This window comes from Lepisma saccharinum, chromosome 4, assembly GCF_977018435.1.
Source record: "Lepisma saccharinum chromosome 4, izLepSacc3.1, whole genome shotgun sequence".
Classification (NCBI taxonomy): Eukaryota; Metazoa; Arthropoda; class Insecta; order Zygentoma; family Lepismatidae; genus Lepisma; species Lepisma saccharinum.
In genome coordinates this window covers 70,202,862-70,209,591 of record NC_139232.1, presented here as the reverse complement: position 1 = coordinate 70,209,591, position 6,730 = coordinate 70,202,862, and positions in this window count along the sequence as shown.

Sequence of the window (6,730 nt, the reverse complement as noted above, 5' to 3'; positions counted from 1 at the left end):
ACTGGGGGCCAGATCTGGAGAATATGGTGGATGGGGAAGCAATTCGTAGTCTAATTCATATAATTTTGCCATCGTTTTCATTGATTTGTGACACGGTGCATTGTCTTGATGAAACAGCACTTTTTTCTTCTTAAAATGGGGCCGTTTTTTCGTGATTTCATCCTTTAAACGCTCCAACAACGCTATGTAATAATCGCTGTTGATGGTCTGGCCCTTTTTGAGGTAATCGATGAATATAATACCATGCGCATCCCAGAATACTGATGCCATAACCTTGCCAGCCGACTGTCGCGTCTTTCCACGCTTTGGATTCGGTTCATCACGTGCAGTCCACTCGGCTGACTGTCGATTGGACTCTGGAGTGTAGTTATGGAGCCATGTTTCATCCATTGTAATATATCGACGGAAAAATTCGTGTTTATTACGGTTGAATATCGCTAAACATTTCAAATACACAACGGATGTCCTCCCTTCCAATCTGCAGAATTTTGGTTTTATGTCTTTACTTCTTTTAACCATAATCACTCAAATTCAAGAAATATTGTGAAAAGAATGAAGAAAATTCTGTTGTGCTACTCTGTTCAATTTTGATGTTATTTTGTTTGTTATTCGTTACTATAGTGACTGTAGAAATTGGTTAATATACTAATTTTGTTAAGTAACATTTGAAAAGTTAATTTTATTTAAAATATTGCAACAAACTGCTCCACACCGGGGACAGTTGCAACGGACTGTTTGCGAATCTTCTGAGCTCCTACCCTGATCATCTTCGTGCTCTGAAAGAAGCAAATGGCAGACATACTAACTTTTAATTTTGTTTTTGTGGCCGCAGTTGTCGTGGGGAGCATTTGGTGTTTCCGTGATTTTTTGATTGTTGTTGCTTTTTACTGTGGACCCCTGGCAAGAGGTTATTTCCCACCCTCTATTTGTCTTGTGTAGTATCGGTGGTGTGTATGTATGTGTCTTGTGTTGTAGTTGTGCTGTCTAGTATGTTTGTGTAGTAGTTGTGCTGTCTAGTAGGTTTGTTTTGCGTAGTAGTTGTGCTGTCTAATTTGTTTGTGTTTGTCTTGTGTAGTAGTTGTGGTGTGTTTGTGTTTATATTGTGTTATAGTTGTGAAGTGTTTGTGTGTGTCTTGTGTAGTAGTTGTGCTGTCTAATGTGTTTGTGTTTGTCTTGTGTAGTAGTTCCTCCATTCATATTGGGGGTTAGGCGTAGAGCTGACAACTCTGCACTGTAAAAAGCCATGTCAAGAATCAGCAATATAAGGCCATGGATGTTCCCAAGGTAAAATATTCCGGAGGTGAAATAGTCCCCCGTTCGGATCTCCGGGTGGGGACTACTTTGGGAGGTCCCTGGACTAAGGATAAGATCTACGTTAGGAATAAGAAAAATATTAAATTAGGCACCTGGAATGTTCTGAGCCTTTACCGGCCTGGGGCATTTCAGTGTACAGTTAATGAGATAGTCAAGTATAAATTAGATGTAGTAGCTGTCCAGGAAGTTAGGTGGCCAGGAGAAGGGAATTGTAAAACTAAAAATTATACTTTTTCCTATGGTGGTACTGAAAATCATAATTTTGGAACAGGCTTTTTCATAAATAATAGAATTATCTCGGCTCTTAAAACAATAGAATTTATTAATGATAGGATATCATATGCAGTTTTACAGGGTAGGTGGTGTAAAATTATTTTAATAAACATACATGCACCAACGGAAGATAAAGATGATAATACTAAAGATGATTTTTATACAGAGTTAGAACAGGTCTTTGATAAATTTTCTCAGTATGATATGAAAATTCTGTTAGGTGACTGTAATGCACAGATTGGGAAAGAAGAGACATTTAAACCCACGATTGGTAAAGAAAGTCTTCATGAATTAAGTAATGATAATGGTATAAGATTGATTACTTTTGCAACCTCAAAGAATTTAATTGTGAAAAGTACCACTTTTAAACATAAAGATATCCATAAATATACCTGGTCTTCTCCAGATGGTAAAACTCAGAATCAGATAGATCATATTCTCATTGATAAGAGAAGGCATACTAGTATAATTGACGTTCGTACACATAGAGGTGCTGACTGTGCCAGTGACCATTATTTAGTAATTGCTAAATTAAGAGAAAGACTCTCAGTGATAAATCATAAGCAACAAAATCTAAAAGTTCTAAAATTTGATACAGGAAAGTTTACTGATGAAAGAATTAAGAAAGATTACCAAATTAAACTGTCAAATAGTTTTGATGTTTTGCAGGATTTAAATGATGATGAAAATATAAATGAAACAGACGTAAATAAGAATTGGGAGCACATACGTAATGCAATAGAATCAGCAGCTAAAGAAAGTATAGGATACCATAAACCGAGAAAAAGTAAGCCATGGTTTGATAATGAATGTCATAATCTAATAGAAATAAGAAATCAGGCTAGACTTAGGTGGTTAAATAACTCTGATGATACAAATCTAAACAATTATAATAGAATAAAGCGAGAAGTTAACCGCACGTTTAGAAGTAAAAAAAGAGATTACTTGAAAAGCAAAATTAACGAAATTGAAACAAACAGCAAAAATAAAAATATCAGAGATTTATATAAAGGTGTAAATGAGTTTAGAAAGGGGTGGCAACCTAAAGTAAACTTGATAAAAGATAAAGACGGTGATTTTCTAGCTGACCCAAGCGATATTCTAAATAGATGGAAGAACTACTTTAATGACCTTTTAAATGTCCATGTAGGAGATAAATCAGAAGTGAATGAAGTACACACAGCAGAACATTTAGTCCCAGAACCTAACTTGACTGAAGTTAAAGATGCTATTAAAAGGCTAAAGAATAACAAAGCACCTGGCATTGATTTAATACCAGCTGAGTTAATTAAATATGGTGGAAATTCATTAATTTGTCAAATTCATAAATTAATTTGTTTAATATGGAATAAAGAAGAAATCCCTCAACAGTGGAAAGAATCCATAATTGTTCCTGTGTTTAAAAAAGGTGATAAAATGAACTGCAATAATTACCGTGGAATTTCTCTACTCTCAACAACATATAAAATATTATCTAACATTCTTTTAACAAGACTAACCCCATATGCTAATGAAATTATAGGTGATTATCAATGTGGATTTAAACGCAACAGATCAACTACAGATCAAATTTTTCACATCAGACAGACACTTGAAAAAAAGTGGGAATATAATCAAAATGTCCATCAGCTATTCATTGATTTCAAAAAAGCATATGATTCCGTCAAAAGAGATAAATTATATAATATATTAGTAGAGTTTCGAATACCTAAGAAGCTTGTTAGTATGATAAAATATGCACCAGTGAAACAGAAAGTAAAATTCGTGTGGGTATTAATATGTCTGACAAATTTACAATTCATGATGGGTTAAAACAAGGAGATGCATTATCTCCATTGCTCTTTAATTTTGCCTTAGAATATACTGTTAGGAAGGTAAACGAAACTAAAGAAGGACTAAAATTAAATGGTGTGACTCAGTTGTTAGCATATGCAGATGATGTAGACTTACTGGGGGATAATGTGAATACAATTAAGAATAATGCTAAAATATTTTTCAAAACTGCTAAAGAGATAGGTTTGGAAGTTAACAAAGAGAAAACTAAATATATGCTTACAGGCCGAAACCAAGTGTTAGGTAATAATCAAAATCTAATTATTGATAACAACTCGTTTGAAACAGTTTCCAAATTCAAATACTTAGGAGTAATATTAACATATGAAAATTATATTAAAGAGGAAATAAAAAGTAGGCTTAATTCAGGAAATGCATTTTACTTCTCTCTTCATAAACTTTTGTCTTCTCGTTTAATATCTAAGAATCTAAAAGTTAAAATATGCAAAACCGTAATTTTGCCTGTAGTATTATATGGGTGTGAAACTTGGTCCCTTACATTGAAAGAGGAACATAAATTGAGAGTATTTGAAAATAGGAACCTTAGGAAAATATTTGGACCTAAAAGGGATGAGGAGACAGGTGAGTGGAGAAGGTTACATAATTTAGAACTACATAATTTGTATTCATGTCCAGACATTATTAGAATAATTAAATCAAGAAGACTTAGGTGGGCAGGCCATGTGGCACGAATGGGAGAGGAAAGAGGAGTTTTCAGGGTTCTTGTTGGGAAACCTGATGGTAAGAGACCAGTAGGAAGGCCAAGACGAAGATGGAGGGACAACGTCGAGATGGACCTAAGGGAAATCGGTAGGGATGGAAAAGAGTATATAGATCTTGCTCAAGATAGGGACAGATGGAAGGCCTGTGTTGCTGCAGCCATGAACCTTCGGGTTTAAGAAGGCTAGAGAGTTAGTTAGTTAGTTATCGCTAAACATTGCTCCGAATCATCAAAACGTTGTTGCTTTTGATCGATTGTGAGCACGCGCGGCACCCATTTTGCACACAGCTTTCGCATGTTCAAATATTCATGCACAATATGTCCAACACGTTCCTTTGATATTTTTAAAGTCTCAGCTATCTCGATCAACTTCACTTTACGATCATTTAAAATTATTTTGTGGACTTTTTTGATGTTTTCGTCGGTAACAGCCTCTTTGGGGCGTCCACTGTGTGCATCGTCTTCGATGCTCATTTCGCCTCGTTTAAATTTAGCAAACCGCTTCTCAATGGTTGATTTTCCTGGTGCAGAGTCCGAATAATGTTTATCAAGCCAAGCCTTGGCTTCAACAGTATTTTTTTTCGCCAAAAAGCAATGCTTTATTAACACACGAAATTCTTTTTTATCCATTTTTTCACAATAACAAAAGCTGCTTCACTCACAATGCTATATCTCACGAACTAATTATCCGGCAGCTGTGAAATTTATACACGTATCTTTTGAAGGTTAGTACTAAGTAAAAATCACATGGATTTAATTCTAGTAACGCCATCTATGAGTCAGCCTACGAACTTTTCAGCCCAACTGTTACGTTTTCTTTTCTTCCGTGTTAGATTTGTTTACGTCTAAAATACTGGAAAGGTATATGGGGAAAAAATATGTAGGGCCTCTTATTCGGTTCTACAGGTGCCTCCAAAACCAATATCGCACAAAACAACGTGACACAGTACGCTGTGTCAGCAGCGAAAACGGAATGGAGTATGTGTCTGAGCCAGCAGACAGCAAAAATATCCGCAGGAAAACGATTTGCCAAACCGGAAACGCTATCCCTTGTACACGAAAAAGAGAAATGGCAATGACAGTTGGTAGCAACAATAATGCAGCTTATTTCTGGTAGGCGTGAGGAGCTGTTGCTGCCAATGGCACAAAAACTGGGACATTAATTCTTCACGCAGGAAATTATGAATGGAAGCAGACACGGTCCTCGTTCGATTACATAGATTCGGTTTGCGCGCTCTGAACAGTGCTGACCCTGGCAATGTTTCAAGGTGGGAAGAAACTTTGAAGCCGAATGCTAACAATCTGAAACAAGTTCGTAATTTTTATTGCAACGTGATCTACATCATCAAGGTTTAATTGGTGCTTGATTTTTTGTTACTTTACGTCTCATCGTCCACTTTTGGCTAATCGCGACCATGAGGATGAGTAAGGATTATTAGATGAAATTGATAACTGGACACTCGCAGACCAAGACTCGAACTAGGGAACTTCGGTAACAAGATCGAGAAGGATTATTTAACTTGATGTCACAGCGAGTTCGTTTCCCGGCGATGGTGATTTCAAGTAATCTTTTCGCAGCTATGTTCTTGCATGGAGCGCTTCTAGGGTTCACCCAGTCTGTCTTAGTTGGTTCCTGGAGGGTGAAGATGACCGAAGCATAGTGGTAATCACGTCACCTCCGCAAATGGTCGATATTGTGAATGTGTTGGACCCTACGTCCACGTGGCCCCCCCTCCTTCCCCATGCATGCCTTTACGGCATGTTGTCAATGATGTGCAGAGGGTAGGAAAAATTGTATGGTATTAGTAAAACGTCGATACGAGGGTCACTATTTATATTTTGAGCCTAACAATGAAAAAACAGGAATTTGGCATTGAAAACTGCTTTATTGTTTTTCGAAGTATTCTCCTTTATGGTCAATACACTTTTGCATTCGTTCGAACCATTTGTCAAAGCAGTTTTTCCAATCTTCTTGAGACACCTCCATAATATGGTTTTTGAACGCATAAACGGCGTCTTCCGCCGACGAAAATCGTTGTCCACGCAATTTATTCTTGACATTCGGGAACAAGAAGAAGTCATTGGTTGCCAAATCAGGACTGTACGGCGGATGACCCATCAATTCGATTTTTTGACTGTTCATAAAGTCGGTTGTTAGTCGAGATGTGTGACAGCTGGCATTGTCTTGATGAAGAATGATCCGACGGCGTTTGTTTGTTTTCCGTATTTGACCGACGACCTCTGCCAAACAAATTGTTGTGTACCATTAAGAGTTGACCGTTCTACGTTCCTCTAAAGGTACAGTTGCCACATGACCAGTTTTCCCGAAGAAACAGGCGACCATTTGTTTCGATGTGCTTCGAGCGCGAACAACTTTTGTTGGATTGGGTTCATCTTGAAACACCCATACAGTCGACTGCTGTTTACGTTCCGGCTCATATGCATATATCCATGATTCGTCACCTATTACAATCTTATATACGTCTTTTGAAGCACCACGATTGTATTTATTGAGCATTTGTTTGCACCAATTGACGCGAGCGTCTTTTTGAGTTTTTGTCAAATTGTGTGGGATCCAACGAGAACATA